Source organism: Natator depressus, chromosome 2 (genome assembly GCF_965152275.1).
Source record: "Natator depressus isolate rNatDep1 chromosome 2, rNatDep2.hap1, whole genome shotgun sequence".
Taxonomy (NCBI): domain Eukaryota; kingdom Metazoa; phylum Chordata; order Testudines; family Cheloniidae; genus Natator; species Natator depressus.
Window position 1 is genome coordinate 47,683,925 of NC_134235.1, and position 23,740 is coordinate 47,707,664.

Genomic DNA, 23,740 nt, shown 5'->3' on the forward strand with positions numbered 1-23,740 from the left:
GAGCATGGGAGTGTCTTTTTAACACAGGAGACTGCTCAGAAAAGGGGACCTTGTAGACAGGCTGCATTGCACCTTAAGAAATTAAACATCACTTTCAAGAACTCAGATAACATTGTATGTTTTCAAGGTTTTCTGGGCCTGATTTTGATCCAACATTGGTGTAAATCAAAGAAAACTCCCTTGAAGTCACCATTGAGTCAAACTGGGGTCAATAAGATCAGAATCAATGTCTCTGGATCTACTTTGCATGATGGCATCCAAACACCTAGAAGTGTCTGTCCTGCGATGACATCCCCTAATAAGCCAGTGGTTCTCAAACTGTGGGGCATGCCCCCCTAGGGGGGTGCAGAGGAAAGCTCATGGGTGGCGGGTGCGGAGAGCCACCCAGCCCCGCTCTGCCTCCATCTGCAGCTTCACTTCGCCCCTTCTCCACCCTGAGCCCAGTTCTGCCCTCATTCCTTCTCTGACCGCAGTCCAGTCCCTAGCTTTGCCTTCAGCCCAAGCTCCTCTGCTGAGCCAACTGTGCAATAATGGAGGGGGTGTGTGGACAGATTCCATTACTGGTCAGGGGAGGGGGGTGCGACAGCAAAAGTTTGGGCACCACTGTGCTAGCTGATTCCCATGCATATTACTGCTATGAGCCAGCTTACATATTTTTGTTGTTATTATTACTGCTATTTATATAGTGACATAGGTTTTCATGACACTTTACAGATGAACAAGAAAAACTTATTAGTCTTAGAGCAGATGTGGCTTCTGTTTGAAAGCATGTCACTGGAGTGATGTCACAGAGACACTTCTCTGATGAGAAACCAGATCCTTTCAATATGATTTTTAAATCTGCCCTATTGCAGCCTAGTTGTCAGTTTCCTCATATTTTATTGCCTAACTAATTTTAGCCACTTTACCCTTTTTCAGAGTATTTATAACAATGTAAACAAGCTGGATCTAAGGACACTGACCCTTGTGGCTCTTTTTTCTTTTATTTTTTACCTTTCCCATCCTTGAACAGTTATATTTAACTGATTCCATGAGTTTTCCTATCCCTGAGCCAATTTTTTGACAGAGTTCAATAACTCTTCAGTTAATGATAGCATAGTGTTAGTGGATACTTTTGTCTGTAATGTTGCAGTCTGAATACTTTCCAGTTTGGAATCAGATACATCCTGATACAAGCTTTTCTTTTAATATTGTCGTTAATGTGCAAAAAGTATAAGATCAAATCAACTTTTTACACTGTGTTTCCTGCCTGCCAGTTTGGCTATAGGACAATAAGGAAGATGTCCTCAGAGGTAGGATGATTCTGAGTGTGAAATAGAGAACTATGCAGCACAGCTTAATTTCATTCTCCTATTTAAATGCTCTGAAATGCTCATGCAATATATTATACTAGACTCCATTTTTGTGTGTTCAACTTGAGACACTTTGGGCCTGGTTTTCCAAAGCACTATGAACTCAGTGGGAGCTTTGGATGCTCAGCAGTGCTAAAAATCCAGGCCAGGATGACTCCAGGTGGGCATCCAAAAGTTGAAGATCATGATGTAAGTGGCCACTTTTGAAAATTTTGGCCATCTTGGCTATGTTATTAATCATATTTTTACCAGACCCCTGCTACTGCCCACTTTGAACAGATACAGAGAGAAGAAACAAGGAGAAACTCAGGCTAGCTGTGCCCAGATTGTCCTGTGACATACCCAGGGTACAATCTGGACTGCTGAACAGATGTGTTCCCACCTTTTACCCTGCTTCACTGAGACAGCTACCACTCCTGGTCTGTTGTCACACAGACTCCAGTATGTAAGCTACTCCCAGTTATACTGTATGAGTGCTGCAGCCAGCCAACCTTGAATTACACTACAGAGTAACACCAGCAAACTCCCAGTCCTAGACTTTCCCCAGAAATGGGTGTCTTGTACTGCCCAGCCCTCTCCTAGACAATACAAACTCATAAAGTCTGTCATTTTATTAATAGAAAATGATATGCACAAATCCTGTTATCTCAAATAGAGTTTCCCAAACACTTCAGTTCAACCACATGGGTTTAGATAAAACTATAAAACAAGTTTATTAACTACGAAGAGATAAATTTTAAGTGAATGCAAGTAATGAGGTATGAGAGTCAGAATAGGTTACAAGAAAAATAAAAGTAAAATGTATCTAATGCCTAACTTAACAAGCTAAGTGAATTCAAAGCAAAATCTCTCTCACCACATTGTTCAGCCATCTTACTGACTGACAGGTTTCAGAGTAGCAGCCGTGTTAGTCTGTATTCTCAAAAAGAAAAGGAGTACTAGTGGCACTTAGAGACTAACCAATTTATTTGAGCTCAAATAAATTGGCTAGTCTCTAAGGTGCCACTAGTACTCCTTTTCTTCTTACTGGCTGAATTTCTTTCAATCAGGATCCCTCCCTCAGTCCAATGCTACTTCCTTTGTTCTTCAGGTATTGTGGATGCCATGGGAAGAGACAAAGGGAGGAATCATTTAGGGCATCTGCTCTCCCTTCTTATAGTTCTTCTCTTCTTTGAGAAGCATCTGCAGCTGAGGTTCAGGAGACAGAAAGTCTGTGTGGATGGGAAACCCCAAGCTGTTTCTTTGTCAAGATGTAGATATTTTGCCCGCACCCTCTTTTCTGCCAAAGTATGTCCACTTAACCGGGTGATGGGCCATTTGATTTTGTTGACACCTGACTGAGACATCAGCTTGCCTGTTGTCTCTGGGGAACTGTGGCTGCTCCCCAGACTTGGAACATGTATTAGTAACACCATACAGAGAAATCTTATAACTTTACATACAATGTTGCCACACATATTTTACCAGGACAGCTGATTATGAGTTTTCAAATGGCATACTTTATACAAAATTTATCATAATCCCATGAAAAGAGTAAGCACAGGGGTATAGGCCATCACATCCGTTCAGTGCAGACTGTCCGAGTCAGCTTCATTTATGATTCGTTAGTCTGTGGTACCTTTTTGCTTGAAATCAGAGACAACTGCAAACCAAGTCCTTGATCCTGCAAACAGATCTATATGGACAGACCATCACACCCAGGTGGAGTCCCACTGATATCAGTGGAATTCTGCAAGGGCATAGGGACCCAAGCAAAAGATGTGGCTTCAAATAAAATAAGCAGAATAAACCCTTCTACTGTCCATATCTATAAATGCAAAGTTTCAGAGTAGCAGCCATGTTAGTCTGTATTCGCAAAAAGAAAAGGAGTACTTGTGGCACCTTAGAGACTAACTAATGTATGCATTTTTCCACTGAATGCATCCGATGAAGTGAGCTGTAGCTCACGAAAGCTTATGCTCAAATAAATTTGTTAGTCTCTAAGGTGCCACAAGTACTCCTGTTCTTTTTATAAATGCAAAGTACATCTAACCACTCTAAAGGCTGAATTGCATCTTTTATGTGTGAAAATCCAACCTTTTACTACAAAGAGCCTGATTATATACTTTCAGCTACTGCCTTCCTCTAATTGTTTGAGATCAAAGGTTTTCCAGGCCCTCCCAACTGTCCTGATGTTTGACTAGATTATTTCCACAAATGGTGGAAATCTGTGTTTATTTTCCTGTTGAACAGGAAATGAACCACTGTTGCACTTAAAAGTAAAGTTCAATGGGGAGCAATGTAGAATAGGATAGTGCAATGATACTACAGCTGTTTGGCACCTGTGACAAGAAAGGCAGTCACAGTGAGTCTTTAAGTGAATGTATGTGCTTAAGAGAAATCAGAGGAATAAAGATTTAATAATCATTATCCTTTCATTAAGAGAAACATAGAACATAATTGCTTTTCAGTTATTGTACTTGTGGACAGAAGCTAGAGATGACTGAAGTTCAAACTCTATGCAGAAGTATTCAGTTTCTTAGCTAAAGATTATTTGAATGTATTTGATCTACTTTTGGTTGAGAAACTAGGGTTGGAAATACAGCAAATATAAGGTTTTTGTGGGTTTTTGGGTACTTCTGCTTTTAAGTTTGTCTCCAACCAGTAAGGGATGAGGCACCTGAAAATTAAATAAGTGAAAACAGTGAATTGATCTTCTTGGAACCTCAAGAGATGTTCAGTTTATGTTTTGTATAAAGTTGTATGTTAGTTCTTAGTTTATGTAAACTAGTTCACTTACAGTATGTCTGCTATAACAAAGCATCAGTTTTCTCCAAGTGGAACAGCTATATGCCTGTCTGTGGCTTGAGAAGATATTTTCTTACCTGCACCATCAAACTACCAAAGTGTTAACCTACTAGCATCACTTTACTTCGTTCCATTTGAGGCACTTCTAGGTATCAGATCAAAGGAACAAATTATACCCCAGCATACACCTTATGCAATCTGTTGACTTTAACAAGGGTTGCACAGGGTGTAAGTAGAAGAAAATTTTGATTCCAAACCATTAGAAATGATACTGGCCAAGGCCACTCATGTAGCCAGTACTGGGATGTCATTCTCAGGTGTGTTCTTTGCAGGAAGTAGCTTTTCAGGAATCTGACCACAATGCCATTATTCATCAGCGTGGCTTTAATTATCAGCAGATGTAGGTGGATGTTGGCAGTGCACACAGGAATCTTACACGTTTCCTGTTTGTTTGGTCACTATGTTTTTTAAAGGTAACTTTCCTCAGCTGGCCAATTCCAGATCCAGACAGAATTGACTCCAAAATAATTACAGATCAAACATACAAAGAGAGAAAGCTTAATATATATATGTGTGTGAATCACGTGTAGGATCAATTTGGGACAATCTGGTGTCCCTAGCTTCTGTTTGTCAGAAGCTGGGAATGGGCAACAGGGGATGGATCATTTGATGATTACCTGTTCTGTTCATTCCTTCTGGGGAACCCAGCATCGGCCACTGTCGGAAGTCAGGATACTGGGCTAGATGGACCTTTGGTCTAACCCAGTACAGTCATTCTTATGTTCTTATACAATAAGCACCAAATTCTGTCCTCAGATACATGCATGCAGGTCCTACTGAGGTCAGGAATTGCATGGATGTATCTATTTGATTCTAGATTTATAGTTTGTCAAAAGCTTATTCACCAGGGAGCCCTGATTGCCTAAAGAAAATAAATTCACTATGTGATCTGAATGCTGCAAGAGTGATGCTTTCTGTATGATTTTTTAAAAAATAGTTAAAAGGCAGCTCTTTACCTCCTTCGCTGTCTTAAGAATATTCATATTTAAACATAAAGCAGTGCTTTTTTGCTTCTTTTTATGAATATATAATATATATTACATATAATATTACTCTTAAATATTGGAGAAAAATGGAAATCTTACATCTAAGTAACATCCTAGTGCAAATGAATGTTAGCCATTACACCTTTGGTTGCTCTCAGGCCTGGTCTACACTGGGAGGGGAATTGATCTAAGATATACAACTTCAGCTACGAGAATAGCGTAGCTGAAGTCGACGTATCTTAGATCCACTTAGAATCACTTACTTCGCGTCTTCGCGGTGCAGGGTCGACCGCTGCCACTCCCCCATCGACTCCGCTTCCGCCTCTCACCGAGGTGGAGTTCCAGAGTTGACGGTAGAGCGATCGGGGATCGATTTATTGCGTCTACACTAGATGCGATAAATCAATCCCCGATAGATTGATCGCTATCAGCCCATCCAGCGGGTAGTGTAGATGTGGCCTCAGTGTAGATGTGAGGAGGCTTAGAGCATATCAAGAAGGGAAAGGGGCCTCATGACCTCAGCCACTTAGTAAGAGCAATAGTTTTAGCTGCTGACATAGCAACTGTATTCATGCCATTACCCACAGTGATACAGTTTTTCATACTCCTCTCCTACAGTTGAGCCTTTTTGGATTGTAATCTTTTCAAGGCAGGTAGCATTTTTTCCTTTGTGTTGGACAGCAGCTAGCACAAGGTGGGCCCTCCATTCTTTGAATGCTACTTCAGCTAGTACAGAATGCAGTAGCTTGCCTATTAAGAGGTGCTTCTTGGTGGCGGCTCAAAGATTCTAAGGTCAGAATGAACCATTGTGATCATCTAGTCTGACCTCCTGTATGACACAGACCATAGAACTTCCTTGAAATAATTCCTTTTTGAACTAAAGAATATGTTTTAGAAAAACATCCTATCTTGATTTAAAAATGGCCAGTGATGGAGGAAAATCCAACACAACTCTTAATACATTGTGTCAGTGGTTAATTACTCTCACTGTAAAACAAAACAAGACAAGACAAGACAAAACACGAAAACCACCTTATTTCTAGTCTAAATTTGTCTAGCTTCAACTTCCAACCATGGATCTTGTTATACATTTCTCTGCTAGATTAATGAATCCTCTTATCAAATTGCTGCTCCCTAGGTAGATACTAATAGACTGTGATCAAGTCACCTCGAACCTTCCCTTTGTCATTGGTGCTCCATGATCTGTAATCTATTGGTTTCTGATTGAAAGTAGGAAGCTGTTTTTGAACTATAAACATAAATGGTTTGGGACTTGTTACCTGGGAGATCTCTTTCCTCGTGCCATACTGCCATATTGTAGTCAGGGTAGGCACCCAAAGGTGACCAGATCCCTTTGAATTAAACGAGAGTGCTGGCAGTAGAGCACTGTCTGTGAAGGGCCCTCAGCTCTGGAACAGGCTTCTCCTGCAGCTCAAAATACCCCCGTCTATTGGCCATCATAACTTTCTGCAAGAGCCATTTATGTATATGAGCTGCTGTGGAGATGGGCCTTGGAGAGAAGACAGATGTGTGGGAAGAGGGGAGTTTGGTGTTCTGTGGATAATTTAATTTTGTTTCAATCATTTATTGCAGAGCTCCTAGAGCCTTGGATAGGTATTCCATTTTTAAAAATAAATCTAAAATATAAATAATAACTATTACTACTTAGAATAATGGGCCCAGGAGAATATAACCTCATCTCGCATGTTTTATTCAGGCAAAACTCCTGTTAAAGGGTGTTGTCCAAGAGAGAAAAATGGCAGCTAAAGGACTCCAGGTTCAGGTCCAACATAAAATAATTGCAAAATCTGTATCTCTTTATATCCCAAATATTTCAGGACATCATTTCGATTTCACCCTCTCTCAATACTTGCAAGCTATTTATGATGAGAAAATAGGCAGTAGCCAATCCAGTGTCAGGTCTAATCTAGTCACAATTTTACACTATGATGTTCTCACTCTCTCCTAAAACAGAAATTATAGATGATTTGCTATGACATTATATTAGGCCACATGTCATCAAAGTCTCATCAAATTTCCTCTCCTATTTTTAAAAGGAATTTGTTGAACATTGTAAAGTCATTTTAGGAAAAAATGCCAAACACATGGAGCAAGCTTTTCCTAAGATGTGTCTTCAATGTTTTGCCTTGAACTAGTTTTATCTTAACTCTGAGAGGGTGTGTGTGTATGTGTGTGTGTTTATATATAAACTGGTGACCCTCACTTCTAATGGTCAACATTTTTCTGATCAAATGAGTTTTAACTCATTGGTTAGATGATTTTATCTCAGGAATAAATGCTTTGTTCTCTAGCACAAAAGTACCTAATTATATCTTTTTAAATAGATGAGTATGCACTAACTCCCCGCTCTGCTCCCCAAATTCAAATAGAAACTTGGAGGAGTATGAATCCAGGTCTCAGTTTTTTGCTCACTAAGGTACTAAGATCTCAAAGTGACCCAACTTAAAATTCCTTAAAGGGCCCTGAATTTCAGATGCTGCACATCCATCCTCTGAAATTCAGGCGTCTTTAGAGGGTCTCAAATTGAGCACCCAAAATAACCATTTGGTTTTGAAAATCTTGGCTAAGTATGTTCAAAGTTGTTCCTAAAATAAACAATACATCTCTCTGGAGTCCGAACAAGTCTCTTAAATTCTCTGCATTACGTTTCCTCTGTTTGGACCTATTTTCTCAGCTGTCAGGTCTACTCCATATTAAGCTCCTTAGGGCAGAGAACTTTTCTTTAACTACCATATGTTTGCAAAACATGGTATAAATTTCTGGTTCTGTATAAGAGTTTTTAATAGTAATAATTAATAGCATGCTATCTATCTCGTTCTCATTGCAAAGGAATGACTTTCTCAGATCTTAGTTTTTGCTTAATTAGATTCTGTACCTGGGCACCTAAAACTAGGTCTGTATTCTGAACTGAAATAAGTTCAAACTATTTGTTTGGACCATTTTTGCCTATTTACTGAGTTCTGTAACTCATCTGTTTTCTGCTCTGATGTCTTCTCTGTAATTGTTCCCTTTTTTTAATGAGTTGAATTCAAATTATTTGACCATTGGGAGCCATCATTGCTTCTCTGCATAAAATCTCCTTGTTATCATTGTCAAAAAGAAATATCTTAAGATAATTTTCACCCCAACTATGTAATCTGGCATCTGCTATCAGAAATATTTGCTAGAACTCCTGTAACAAGGAGCAACCTCATGAGCCTTCGACTTTATCAGCACATGATACTGTGTTTTTGTGCTTACATTGAGGAGAAAGAAGGTTGCATGGATAATATCGTATAATCTCTCAACACGTTCACAGATCTCACAATGAACATCTTCTGGAATCCTAGTAACTTATAATAATGGCACATCCCTGGCCTTCCTGCTGACTGAGTTGTAAGATGCGAGGTTGCCTTTCTATTTTAAATATAAAGTCTTTCATTGCTTCTCCCAATTAAAAAGAAAAAATTTGAACCTGTACAAAAAAAAATAAAATAAAATCACAGCTTGGTGAAATGGTGGTCAGCGGTAATTTCCACTCATCCCTCCTCTTCTCTTTATCTTACCTCTTCTCGCTTTTCCTCCTTTTTCCTTTCCCTTTTTATAATCTGTCTCTGTTTTCCCCAAAACAGCTTACTGAGTGTTGGTAAAGTGATGCTGGTGAGTAGTGCAGTGAAGATTGTGATATGATGTGACAGGGAAGCCACCCTTTAACAACTCAGTTTTGAGCGGTAGGATATATACAGAGATACAGACTGACATGCCTAAAGCTATTATATACTAGTTCACAGCAGTCCACCTTCTGGGAACCATTTGGAGGTTTTTCAAAAATGTGCTGCTCAGTCAATGCATTTGAATTTCTAGGGATCCATAAAAAGAGAGTGGAACAAGGAAACCATGCCTTGTAATAGGGAGAACAGGTTTGGCTGCTTCTCTTATTATGCACAAAGCTGTTTAGTTCTGCAAATTTTGTTTGTACATTCAGGAATTTGAAGAATCTCTAGTTTAAGAAAAAGCTCTCCGTATTGCTCACTCTGGGCCTTATTTTTACAATTGCTCACCTACATGGGGTGCACAAAACTGTTACCCGAAATTGGGCCAGCTAGTAAGTTTAGGGAGGACTAATGACCCACCAGAGTTTGGCAGAAAGCAGCAAGTTTATTTACTGATAGCTAAGCTCAAAAGACGGGGTGGGGAGGTCCACATTCACACTCACATACTCACGCTCCCAGGACATGCACAGCACTGGAGATGTCAAGATCCTTCAAGGTAAGCGTCCCACAGCACAGCGATGGATGGTGCAATGAAGGTAAGTCTTCCTGAGGCACGATGGAATGCAACGCAACGAATCGCTGGCCAGGTGGTCTGGGCGAAGGGCCTTCACGGGAGGTACAAGCTTGTGAGTGCCCTCCTGAGCACATGGCCCCTTCCCCTTTTAAGGACCTGCTCCTCATGGCCTGCAACTAGAGATGACTTGGCCACATATGGTTGGTCACACTCCACCTCAGGCAATGTCCATGCATTTAGTGTGTGACTGCTGCCTCATTAGAGTCCCAGACATCTTGTCTACCTTGGAGCTCTTCTGATCTTCCAGCCGTTTAAGCAGCCCATTTATCCCACACGCATTCCAGGAGGGAGTGGGAGGGGGAAAGCCACTTCACAGGTATTCAGAGAGGGAGAGGAGACAAAAAGGGGGGGAATGTAACAGACCTTTTGAGTATACAGGTTATACATAGCATACAGATACTGCTGCTCCTACAACAAAAACAACATACTCTCCTAATCTGTGCATGCGTTGAACATGATAGTGCACTTAAATGGAGTAATTACAAACCATAGGTGCTGGAACTAGGGTTGTGGGGGTGAGGGCGCAGCCCCTGGCTTGAAGTGGTTTCCATTATATACAGGGTTTACAGTTTGAGTCAATGGCTCTCAACACCCCCACTATACAAATTTTTCCAGCACCTCTCTTAAAAACTCTGTTTATGTGTTAATTACTTTATTTGCATTCCAGTTGTGGTAATTTTGCATGCAAATTTGATGTGTAGTTGTCTGGACACAATTAAAAAAATTAGGGCTTATTTGTACAAGGACAAATTGTTTACATGGTGATGAGGTCAGTTTGTCCATCCTGCTTTCTGGAAGTAGGCTCCTAAGAGGCAGGGTCCATTTTGGATGGCCCTTTCCTATCACCTGTGCTTCAGAAATGTTTCCTAGGACTCAGGCTACAATGGATCCGCATAGTGAAGTGATCACATTTTTATTCATCTGAACATTCTGTAATCAAAGAATCCTGTAGGCATGGCTTATATACCAACAGAGGATGAAAGAAGAATTTTCAGCGAATGCAACAAAGAGAGCTTCTGGTATAGATTTGTGTCTATTTCTGCAGTAAGCATGATTGTAAGGTAATTCCCTTTTCTTCATGTGCCAAAATATATTTATGCCTGTATCTGCAATTTTCACTCCATGCATCTGAAGAAGTGGGTATTTTACCCACAAAAGCTTATGCCCAAATAACTCTATTAGACTTTAAGGTGCCCTGGACTCCTTGTTGTTTTTGTGGATACAGACTAACACGGCTACCCCTCTGATACATTATTCATTTGCTGAAGCTACAACTTAGGGCCCTTACTGTTACTGAAGACACATAGAAAAACAGCTAGGTTAGGGTTTTTTTTAGCAGATTTAACCAGGTTTAGTTTAGATTTTTATTTGAACAGTTTGTCCAGTCCTGCTCTATTGCTATGCAGAACAATATAAACATTTCACACACTGGGATGATGTGTGACAGGTCCTTCCCAAATCCCCTGCCCTATTTTTCACCACATGGGTATTATCGATGCAACCTTCTTTCTCCTCGGTGTAAGCACAAAAAACACGGTTTCAGATCAAGTGCTAATAAAGTAGAAGACTTATGACATTGCGTCTTGTTACAGGAGTTCCTGAATCCTGTATGACATGGATTCCTCTGGTGATTTATCAGAGTTCATGTCTTGCTACATTTTAGTTTGTTTAGTTTTCTATGAAATGTGGGATTTTAGTTTGGCTGGCTTTGTTGGTCAATAAAGGTGGGTTAGGACAGAATCCATTCATTAGCTGTTATAGGGTACTGTTAAATGTGCATTTTAATGATAAAATTCAACCTAGTTCCATGGTGATGGGTGTCTCTAAGATACAACTTGTGAAGGAAAGCATAATCATATTTCCTTTCTGGCTCACCTCCAGTTTCACTTTTCATTGGCCTCATTAACATTCTGAACCTTTTGCCTCCGACAGAGAATGTCAGACACTGGTAGCAAATGAAACTGGGTTCATTGCAGGAGACCTACACAGGCACCAGTTTTTTAATGACTAGTTACACAAAAAGTTGCTCAGATCCAGAGGTTACTTTTTAGAGGTCTTTCTGACTAGTTTGGTGAGGCTTTTGCTGGAATCCGCTGGTGATATGAAGAAATCAGGTTCACTGTCTGTACATCAATTTACAGTACACCTATCCCTAAAGCACTGGGGAGTAAAACTTGCAGTAAAACTTACACGTGAGATATACTGAGAAACCAGGAAATTCTCTTTTGTGCTACTTACCTATTCACAAATCAAGCATGAAACTCCTAAACAAATTCTGCTTTCCAAAATGAAAAACCTACAGTTTGTACAAAATGGTGCGGCATGATATTTAAGCCCAACATATTAAAAGAATAATGACTGAAGGGATATGCCCACACTGCATCCATTTCTCTCATCAGGGTATGGCAAGAATAAAAAAACACCCACGAAAAAAATGATGCAGAGTTAAGCAATACATTTAGCAGATGCTAAAACATGGAAAATTTTCCTTTTACTGTCATTTTTCAAATGGTAGAAGAACTGAGCTTTTTACTAAGTTTTCAGGGCTTTAGTTTTATCAATTGTATAATGTTATTGATTCCAACATCCTGGGTTAAATCTTGCCCCATTTGAAGTCAATGTAGGTTTTGCCATTGACTTCAATGAGGCTGGAATTACACCCGAGGCATGCGTTTTCTTTCCTCAGTGAAAGACAGCTAAACCCCTGAACAAGACTTATAAGACTCTCTGGCTCAGGTTGCTTTGGCCTAAGGTGCTGGCAGGGTGGTGGAGGAAAGCAAACACATATTACAGAAGCTCAGTAAAGATCTTACGAGAAGCATTTTAGAAATCTTCCCTTTGTTCTTACTGTGGCAAAACTATGATTGAAATCAATAAGTGCTTTTTGCAAGAGTGAGAATTTGTGCTAAAGTGTATTTGTTTGATTCTCTAGCAGGTGATGAGTGGCTATACTTCATGGTAGATTTCTATCATGATAATAGCACTGACTTTTAAAGGAAACCACTTTACATCATTATCTGTTTACAAAGTATCAGATGACCATATGTACAAAGCATTATTAAGACCATTCAGTGGCAGAGGTGACAGTAAAGCTCATCTGAGGTCCCATCTCTCTGTTTCATCCTCTACAGTATGTGGCCTCTAGGACCCCAGATTTCCTCACATCTTTTTCAAAATTCACCAATCTGGCTTTTCAAGTGAATGTGGGACTTTTGATTGTTCACGAACATCCAGTAACAGGAAATATTTCCCATGAAGTTTCATAAAACTGCTTCAATTTTGTGAAAATTTTGAAAACTCAACAGGCAAATTTTATAATAAAAACTTTAACAACTTCTACCCAAATTATAGGTTCTCTTGGTGCAGCAAAGATTGTTTTTGGATTTATGAACTACTGTACATCAATTTACAGTACACAGTACACCTATCCCTAAGGCACTGGGAGTAAAACTTGCAGTAAAACTTACACGTGAGAGCATCACAGCTAGAGCCCAAACTAAAAGAAGAAAGCTTCTCTGTCTAAGATATCCTGAACGCCACATCTTCTTAGTTTGAGAAGAATTACGTTTTAATTTATTCTTTGTTTTCTAGTACTTTAAAATGCTCCAAAATGAACTAGGCTATTAAAAAGCAGTCAGTGTTTTGACTTTTGCCCAAAAGTAGATAAATGCCACAAAAGGTTGTCAGTGAGTATTTGTTTGATTTTTAAAAACTTAATTCAACTTCAGCTATGTTTATGATCATTTTGTGTTTACTTTCCATGAATTTTTGAGCACATAATTTTACTAGCAAGAATACCCAGAGAAAAAGCAAATTATATATTAATATTGTAGAATAATAATTAGGGGGGAGGGATAGCTCAGTGGTTTGAGGATTGGCCTGCTAAACCCAGGGTTGTGAGTTCAATCCCTGAGGGGGCCATTTAGGGATCTGGGGCAAAAATTGGGTATTGGTCCTGCTTTGAGCAAGGGGTTAGACTAGATGATCTCCTGAGGTCCCTTCCAACCCTGATATTCTATGATTCTATGAGCATGGAAAGCAACTTTCAAATTTGTAACCATAAATATTTGCACAGAAAACCTGATTCTAAGAGTTATGCTCATCCAATAAGGGAACAAAAATGTTCCAAGTTATCTATGTGTCCAGTCAAACTGGTTCAAATATAAAATCTTATATACTTACGACAAACTGCTTGCAAAAGAGCTACAGACAGGAAACAATTCATGAACACTGGTCACCGTATCATTTCAAATAATGAATACGCTGATGAATGTTGCAGTTTGTTAGTGGACAATTCACATATAGTAAAAGGTAAAATTAATCAAATAAAGTATTCACTAGAAATTATTCACCCATCTTCGCTTTTGACAGAGCTACATATGATGCACTAATTTATGCTGGGTGCTCCTTACCACATTCCGTGTATGAATATTGTTGATTTAGTAGTTTGTCTGCTGTTTCAACTATCCCATGCTAGATCATTTGCTAGAGAGGCAGTGTCTGATTCTGATCCAACAATGTCTATAACTTCTTTGACTTCAGTGGGGTTACTTCTGATTTATATCAGTGTAACTGAGAACAGAATGAGACATTATCTGCTTTGAAACAGGCTGACATTTCTGTAAGCTCAGAGGGCATATGTGCATGGCAATTTAAAACTGTAGCCAGCAAATTATATGGTGTTGATTAAATCCTCTGGTTTGGAAAGGAAGAATAATGGGCTCCTGTGGTTTTAATTCTTTAGGTTTAGGGTTTTACAGAATTTTCCATCAAACTATGAATATAGGCACTAATTTTATTGTGAATGTCAGCATTAATTTTTAATCTCTTTCAATACTGCTCCATGGTAGATTGTGGAATTCAAGGGGGTTTCTTGCATTTCCTTTGGGTCCTAGAATTTTCTTGAACAGTGGTTGGTATTTTCTGAATGACATGTCTGTTCTGTTCTCTTGCAGCGTGGGAGGGATTGAAATCACATACTGGGTGAAATTCACTCCTGTGCGTTAGGTTACCACAACTTTAGTGCAACCCCTACGTGCTATTTTGAGAGCCTAAGTGGGACTTAAAAGGTACATATGCCTTGCATTGGCCCTCTGCACAGTAGTGAATGTCACCTGCTGTGAACAAGTGAACTAGTCTACTCAGGTCCTCTCTATTTTGACTGGAATAGGTAAATCTGTCAATCAATCAGTTTTTGATCCATTTTAATTTCTCACTATCCCTGCCTGATGGCCTCTGGACATCAAATCTTCATAAAGTGAAAATTATAAAAATATGGTAAACTGCACTAAAATAGCCTTGAATATGGGGTCAGAGAAAATGTCATAGGAATAATATCACACAGAAATCTACTTACCATGTTGTTTACATTGATCTTCTCACCAGAAGACTGTTCAGAATTTCAAAGCTGACCCAGTTCAGTGCTTGAAATTCCTATTAAATGCCCACGGGAAGGTATTTTTTGAGCAGGACACCTTTGTTCTGTAAAGAACCATCTGCAGCTAACTGGATGCCCATCCTGATACTTCTTTAAAAACAGGTGGTTGAATAGCAGGATATATTAAACAGGGTTGACAAAAAATTGAGAAGAATCCATCTGAAGGATTAGGGGTTGGGGAGGTTTGTAGGTACACAATTTAAAAGAAGTAACAATACTTTTAAAATTGACTCTATTGTTGATTGCAATATTAGAGATGTTCATGGATATGGGATTAAGAAATGAATCTTTTCCCATTTGATCCCAGTTGAAGGTGGGCACCCACATAAAGATTTAATATAAAAAGCCTACATGGATGGCATGATATTTAAAAGTGCAGCTCCCATTGAAATCAGTGCCTCAAAAATCAGACCATTTAGGTGCCTAACTTTAGGCACCCACTTTTGAAAAATTTAACAATGATCAATAATAATTGTTCTTCTTTGAGTAAAAATCCCTATGGATGCTCTACTTCATGTGAACATGCACCCCATAAGCCTTTGATTGGAGGCTTTTGGTAGCCAGGCCTATTGGGTCCTCACATGTACTCTAACTCTCTTTATGCCTTGTACCAAGATGAACTGCCTTCAGTTCCTTCTCAACCTCTTCAGCCTGAGATGGAGCAAGACTTGCAGTGCCCACTTCTTAGATTAGCTTCCCTTCCTGTACATTTTTATTTTAGGCTGGGGGTAGTGTTTGTAAGGTTGGTTAATTTATTAGTTAGTTTATTTACTTCTGTATATAATTTTGGGGCCTTTGCAAGCTTGTTCCTGTTTCTCATCCTCTCATTCCTGATGGGTCTTCTTCTCCGAAGAATACTTTTCCTTCTTGGGATATGCCTAGATCTACAGGGTTTAAATGCTGTCTAACTTACTGGGAATTTTATTGGGAATCTGATGGCCACTCTAGCTGTCTGATCCCTAGAGGACACCTATGTCTCTTCTAGGTGTCAAACCTGTTTTGGGTTCAAGACTAGGTTTAGAAAGAACAAGGAGATAAAACTGAGGGTTATGTCTTCACAGCAGAGTTAGCTTGAGTGTTACCCTTAACTTGACTCCCGATAACGTACAAAAATCGCTAGCTCAAGTGCAGTGGTGCTTTGAGCACTAGCTAGATCGCCTGTCAGTGAGGGTGGGTTGATGTTCAGCTTGTACTGCCGACGCTCAAGTTTGTAATGCAGCGGAGATGCAACAATTCCAGTTACAACAACTCAGCAGCAGCTAATCCAATCACTCTGTGCCATTAATCCAACTGCTCTGTGAAATGTGGCCACCCACCTCAAACTAGGCTAGCTCGAGTCCAGTTCACTTGCGTGTGCTGACTCGAGCTACCTATGCTATGAAGATGCAACCTTAGACTCCTCATCATGGAGCACTCCCTGCATCCTTCACTGAATCCAGGTCCAGATAACTCCTGCTGGACAGTCGATCTCTGTTAACCAGAGTGCCCTGTCGACCTCCTTCCTGCTTCTGATGTACTTAAAAAGTTTCTAACACCTGGTGTACCCCACAACGTTAAATTGACATAAGACAGCTTACGTCAATCTAACTCTGTGAGTGTCTACACAAAAATGTAGCTCCCATCAAAGCAACTTGCCCAGTACACCGACTTAATAACTCCACCTCCACGAGAGGAGTAGCACGTAGCTGGATGTAGTTAGGTTGACACAGTGTCACTGTAGACATTGCATTGCTTACATTGACTATTGCTGCTTTTCAGAAGCCGTCCCACAATGCCCCTAGCTGACAGTTAAATCGGTGCAAGTGCTTCTGGTGAGGACATCCACCACTGACACCAGGAGCATAGTGTGGACATGCAAAAGCAATTTAATTACTGTGGTGGCTGTCCATCAATGTAACTTAGGTCAACTTAATTTGGTAGTGTAGACTTGCCCGAACTGTTAGTTTTTTGCATTTTTAGCAAATTGCTTCTCCAATTCTTTTGGGCCTTTCGTATTATACATTTACATTTTACTTGACAGAATTGGTGCTCCTTCCTATTTTCCTCATTAGAGGAAATGATAGCTTGGAATTGCTCTGTTTTTGAGGCAGACGGTTAATAAAAGAGTTTAATTCAGTGTAATTTGTATAATTATATTTAGCAATTGCAACCTGATAATTAGCCCTTTGCAGCCAAATAGTGGCTTGGATCATGTAGCATAGATCTGGAATGGTGTTCTCTGTTTTGTTCATTTACAGCATTGACCACCAGTGATATGGGGGCTGGAAGTGAGAACTGGTACTCAGGACACTTAGCTGGAACATAAAAAGCATGTAGATAAGGGTGAGCCAGTCAATATAGTGCACTTAGATTTTCAGAACACCTTTTGCAAGGTCCCTCACCAAAGGCTCTCAAGGAAACTAAGTAGCTGTGGAATAAAAGGGAAGGTCCACTCATGGATCTGATTGAAAGATAGGAAAAAAAGGTAGGCATAAAGGGTCAGTGTTCACAATGGAGAGAGGTGAACAGCAGAGTCCCCCAAGGATCTGTACTGCGACCAGTGCTATTCAGCATATTCATTAATGATCTGGAAAACCTGGTGGTGAAGAGTGAAGTGGCATAGTTTGCAGATGTCACAAAATTTTTCCACATAGTTAAGTCCAAAGCTGACTGTGAATAGTTACAGAGGAATCTCACAAAACTGGATGACTGGGCAACAAAATGGAAGATGAAATTCAACATTAATAAGTGCAAAATAATGCACCTTGGAAAAAATAATCCCAACTATATGTACTGTGACAATGGTCTGTCCTTGCCTTTGTGGGTCCCATGTTTCCTGGCAGATTTTGCTAGCCTCAGAGGCTCACTGTGACCCTCCACGTAACCCTTCTTTCTCTAGAGACAAGGGTCACAGTCTACTGAGCCATTTTCATCATAAGCCAGCGAGGGAGGTGAGGAGAAGTTATCCTTCCTTGCACAGTCTCTGTTGTCTCCCAGTCTCAGTGATTAATCAGGGGGCAAAGGTGGGGGGGAGCCCGGGCCCACCCTCTACGCTGCGCTCCAGCCCAGGGATCCTAATAGTATCAGCTATGGTAGCTGACCTTTTAGAAACATGACATGTACAATTCCCTGGGCTACTTCCCACACAGCAGCCCTCACTTCCTCAAGCTCCACTTCACCCTTACCTCAGGGCCTCCTTCCTTGTGCCTTATATGGTGTGTACTACTCAGCCTCTCCAACAGCACAACTTCCTCCCACAGCTCCTGACATGCACACCCACCTGACTAACTGGGAGGCTTTTAACTAGTTTCAGCCAGCCCCTGATTGGCTTCAGGTGTCCCAATCAACCTAGCATTCTCCCTGCCTTCTGGAAAGTTCTTAATTGGCCCCAGGTGTCTTAATTGACCTGGGCAGCTGCCATTTCACTTATTGTGGTACCAGGGATTTGTTTAGCCTGGAGCTAATATATCTATCTCCCTCTACTTTTCTATAGCCATCTGGCCTTGCCCCGTCACAGTACACAGTTAGCTCTAAATTAGCTCTTACCACACAAGAAAGAGATCTTTGAGTTGCCATGGATAGTTCTCTGAAAGCTTCCACTCAATGCACAGCAGTGATCAAAAAGGCCAACAGTAGGGTAGGAAATATTAGGAAAGTGATAGAAATTATCATAATGCCACTATATAAATCCATGGTGCTCCCACAGCTTGTATGCTATTTCCAGTTCTGGTCACCCCATCTCAGAATATAGTGGAACTAAAAAAGTTTCAGAGAAGGGCAACAAAGATAATCAAGGGTCTGAGATGGCTTCCATATGAGGAGAGACTAAAAAAATTAGAGATGGACATCTTAGAAAAGAGACAACAAATGGGGAATATAAGAGAGTCTATAAAATCATGAATGATGTGGAAAAAGTGCATTGAGAAGTGTTATGTACCCTTTCACACAATACAAAAACCAGGGGTCACCTGATGAAATTAGTAGGTAGCAAGTTTAATACAAACAAGAGGAAATACTTTTCCACACAGCTCACAACTAGCCTGTGGAACTCATTGCCATGGGATGTTGTGATGGCCAAAAGTATAACGAGGACAAAAAATTAAAGAACTGGATAAATTCATGAAGGATAGGTCCATCAATGGCTATTAGGCAAGATGATCAGGGATGCAAACACTACCAGAAGCCGGGAGTGGAAAACGGGTCGAACACTCCATAATTGCCCAGTTCTTTACACTCCCCCCAAAGCTCTGATAAGCATCATAGTTGGAGACAGGATACTGGGCAAGATGGCCAGGGCCTGACCCAGTATGGCAACTCTTATGTTCTTATGTAAGGAGAGTTGATCACCAGGACAGCACTGTAAGCACATTCAGTACAGCAGCCCAGTTCATGTTCACAGCAGTTATTTAGTGCTGTGCATCGTGGCTGCAATCCTCAAGAATCTGGAGAAAGGTCCACCACAACATCAAGGATCTCCCCTTTGGTGGACTGAAGTTGTGTAGTGACTCTGCTGATGGGTTCTTGCACTACTTGAAGGACTCAAGTGCCACCAGCTGCTTTCTTGGTATTTACACCCTGAAAACAGAAGAACATTTAGCCGATCACAGACAGCACAGAGATCTCTCCCCTGCTGTTCTTCAGTCAGTCTTAGACCAGGCTCCAAAGAATCCACCTCTAGTAGGGAGTGCTGTTCAGGAGTCATCTGAAGTGGAGCTCCCATAGGGACATTACTCAAAGAAGAAGGAGAGGTTACTTACCTTTGTACAGTAACTGGAGTTCTTCAAGGTGTTTGCCTCTAAGGGTGCTCCACTACCTGCCCTCCTTCGCCTCTGCTTTGGGGTCCTTGTTTTGCCAGGACTTTGCAATAGAGAAAGAACTGAGGGATGTTCATCTGATGTTGCCCTATATACCCTCAGTATGGGGCATGAGGATAGCTAAGGCACAAGTGCAGAACTCACAGGCACTACTACCAGAAGTCTCCAGTCAAAGGCTCATGGGGCACATTCAGACCTGAAGTGGAGACCCATAGGGACAAACATCTTGAAGAGCTCCATTACTGTACAGGATAAGTAACTGCTCCTTCTTAATAAAATTATCTGAAAATGAAAACAGACTTTTAAAACACACTGCTGTGCTCCTGTTTTATATTTTCAATAAGCACTGGCTGTATAGTGAAAGTGACTTATTGCGTTGTTTCATTAGGTGTCACGTGGAATGGCTGCAGCACAGATATACACAGAAAGGAGCAGCTGTGGGGAAAACACAGACTTGGCAATATACTGTACATGCTCCTCATCTGGCTCTGTACTTTCTCATTGACTCTGATAATTTCTGCCCGGGAGAGAGCTGGAATAAATCATAAAATTCAAAGTGGTGCAATTTTCAGCTTTTATCTTTGAATTTCCTGGCTTGTAGGCCTGTTCCAGTTCCCTCTGAAGTCACTGGAAAGACTTCCATTGATTTCAATGGGAGCTGGCTTAGACTCTGTGCGTGTTTCTGTTAAATCTTTAGGGACAACTCTTTCTGCAGCTCCACCTGGTCAACCCCATTGAAATAATGAGCTGCACATTGGTAATTAAGGGTAAGATATTTTAATATAGTTTTTGTGTTATGGAATTTCCGTGTGTTTTATAAGTAGTACTGACAGTTCACAGAGCGAGTGTTCCATTGATCAGGATTTGGCTCCTCCATAACCTTTTACTTGGAATGTTTCTGGATTGCTGACTGATCTTCCTAGGTCATCCCTCATGTGGACAAACCCATATGAGGGGGATCAGGGAGAGGAAATCTCTATGAGGATCCCTTTGTGGAGACTGTCCCATTGGACAGTGTATGTTGGAGGCAGGGGACTGTTAAGCTGCAGTACCTATACCCAAATTTGGCAGATCCCCAGTGATCTGAAGATCAGGGCCATTCATACAGAAGCCCTATTCCTCTACATTGGCTTTGGCCCCAGCACCATTTGCATGCTCACATGGTTCTCCAGGATTACAGCTGTTAGAAATATGAACACTTATTTTAAGTGCTTCAGTTTTTGGGTGCCCAATTTCAGACTCCTAAACACTGATTTTTCAAAGGAACTGATCACCCACAACTCCAGGTACAGTCAATGGGAAATGGAAGTTCTCAGCACCTCTGAAGATTGGACCCTAGGAGATCTCAACTTTAGCCCCCAGATATTAAGACCCCAAATTTAGGGCCATTTTTTGAAAACTGTGGCCTATTCAACCCACATATAGACTAGCTGGGCAGCCCCATCACTCCCAAGGGCAGACATTGAAATTATGGCCACTTCCTCCACCGTCTGATCCAGTCTATGGAAAGGCTTCCCTCGGCATCAGGGGGCTTTTGCTCAGACCCCAGGGACACCATGGGAACAGGCTCCCTGTACTTTCTCTCACCCTCTTGCACACCCACCTAGGGCCAGGCAGAATTTGTCCCTCAGCCTTTCTTACTTTTGTTTTCCTTTCACATCCTTCCATTTTCTGTCCATTTCTTTTTGTTGAGTACTTTTACTTTTTACTCACCCTTTGGCTATTGGTTTACCACTCTCTCCTTTGTTGTCTGTCTGTATAATCCATACGAACGGCATTTACACAGACCTGTATGTGCAATTTATATTACTTGACAAAGCTGGATTTCCAGTTTTTTTTAAAAAATAATATTTCCCAACAAAAAATATGTAATTCATTCTTCAAATGGTGTAAACCTTAGGAAGTCACAGCATTCAGATGTAAGGCTCACATTCTGACCTGGACACACTGAGCTTCCCCTGAGCTTTTAAAAGAAAATGTCACTGCTATTGGTTAGTTTGTTTCATGCTTTTGACATTAATTTAATTGTAAATATTTTGCTTATTGGTTTGATGGTTGAGGCAGTGAATCTGCCTCTAACACAGAGTACAGTGCATTCTTCACTGCACACCCATTCTCTACTCCACACTCCACTCCACACCCAGACATGGCTCGGATATGGCCTGGAAAACAGATTACCTTCTGTATTCTGAGGGACTGTATCATGTAGCCCATATGTTCCTGTCTTCTGAGGAGAGCACACTACCTTATAAGAAATGGTCCACTAGGAAATTGAATTAGGATCCTTTTTTAAGGGTGTTGAGAAACATGATCTGGATTATTTGCGGGGAAGCATTACGGTGTCCTGAAAAGTGTATGATTGTGTGTAAAAACAATATACTGCATCTGCACAGGTATGCTTTATATCAAATATTGTAGAGTCCTAAATGATGATTAATTTTTAATGTTCAGCACTGGAGCACGGCTGATGCAACACCCTTTTATGAGGCATAGTACTTTTGAGGCACAGAGGGACACTTTTACTAGCTGGTGTGATGGGGGAGTAGGAAGGGTGAGCTGGCCCAGGACCCCCTTGCCTCCTTTGGTGTGTCTGACATTGATGTCTGTGACCTCCAGTCTGTGTAAGCAGAGTCAGGATCAGCTCCACCCTGACATCTGGTGGTGAGGTGTGCCAAGTTGTGGAAAAGAACTTCAGGGGCTGATCTCATTTGCATAGGCACACCCACCCAGCCTAGAATGAGGCCATAGCTGCCCAAATGGTCACTTTGGCTGCTGTGGGATCCCCAGTGTCTCTGTTATTGGGGCAGGAAGAATAAATTGTTACTACCCTGATTACGGGAATCAAGGACAGTGGAACTGTACTTGGCCTTTTGTTATGATGGAGGGACTCGCCATCTACTAAGTAGCACTTGCTAGGCAAGGGACATGGGTTCCAAAACTCTGTGAATTGAGAGAGGCTGGGGACAGGTATTAGTACCTGGTGGTGTGGGCCCCTTTGTGAGGGTCTGAAACATTAATTGCACCTCTGTCTCTCTCCACTGTGGAATGTCAGAGCTAATTTTGGGTCTATTAAGAGTCTAGTTACAGGTACTGTGCTGAATTCACTTTGGCTCCCACTACTACAATCTGAAATCACTAAAGAGCTAAAATTACTAACAGCTGAAATCACTGAGCACTGTGGGGAGCCTGAAGATCTAGAGTGCAGTAGAGCTGTTTGTGGATGGGCTGCTGGAGCAGTTCATGGGATGGCAGGAGCTGCCAGAGCAGTTCATGGGGGAGCGGAGCGGAGCAGTTCATGGGATGGCTGGTGGAGCGGAGCAGTTTGTGGGACTGCAAGCAGAGCAGAGCGGCTTGTGGAGCGGCTCAGAGTTAAGCCCTGTGGGGCAGTCAGCTTCAGGTCACGTAAGGTGCCCCTTACCTCTTCTTCTCTCCCGCCCCAACCCCCAAGCACATTTTTACCTAGACTGGGGAGTAACACTCTGCAGATGAACTTTTGAACTCTGGGGCTGGACTTTTGGGGTTGTTGGACTTTTTGGACTTTGGGTGATTTTTGGATTGGTGGACTCAAGAGATGTTTGGGTTGTGGGACTCAAGAACCTGAGGGAAAGGACATGGCCCAATTTGGTGGGGTGTGTCTTTGCTCATGGTTTGGTTGATGAACCCTAGTTGTGGTGTTTTCCCAATTTAATGCTGATGTCGTTTACCTCATGTTATTAAAGATTCTCTGCTACACCGAGACTCTGTGCTTGCGAGAGGGGAAGTATTGCCTCTTTGAGGCACCCAGGGGTGTGTGTAAGATTTTCTGAGGTCACTGGGTGGGGGCTAGAGCCAGTTTTGCATTTGCTTTGATGAGAGGGAACCCCTGTGTACTGAACCCGGCCCTTGCTGCTATCAACTCGGACTGGCAGAAGGGTTACATTTGCATTCCTGGAGTGCAGAGATCAAAAGCCTTTTGGGGTATGTTTACACATTAAAGAA

The 23,740-nt window shown here is 41.2% G+C and overlaps 1 long non-coding RNA gene across 3 annotated transcripts in view; it reads left to right on the forward strand.

Moving 5' to 3' along the window:
• LOC141981336 (uncharacterized) overlaps positions 1–23,740 on the forward strand; it is a 148,036-nt gene that overhangs the window by 91,997 nt on the left and 32,299 nt on the right. The window lies entirely within an intron of this gene.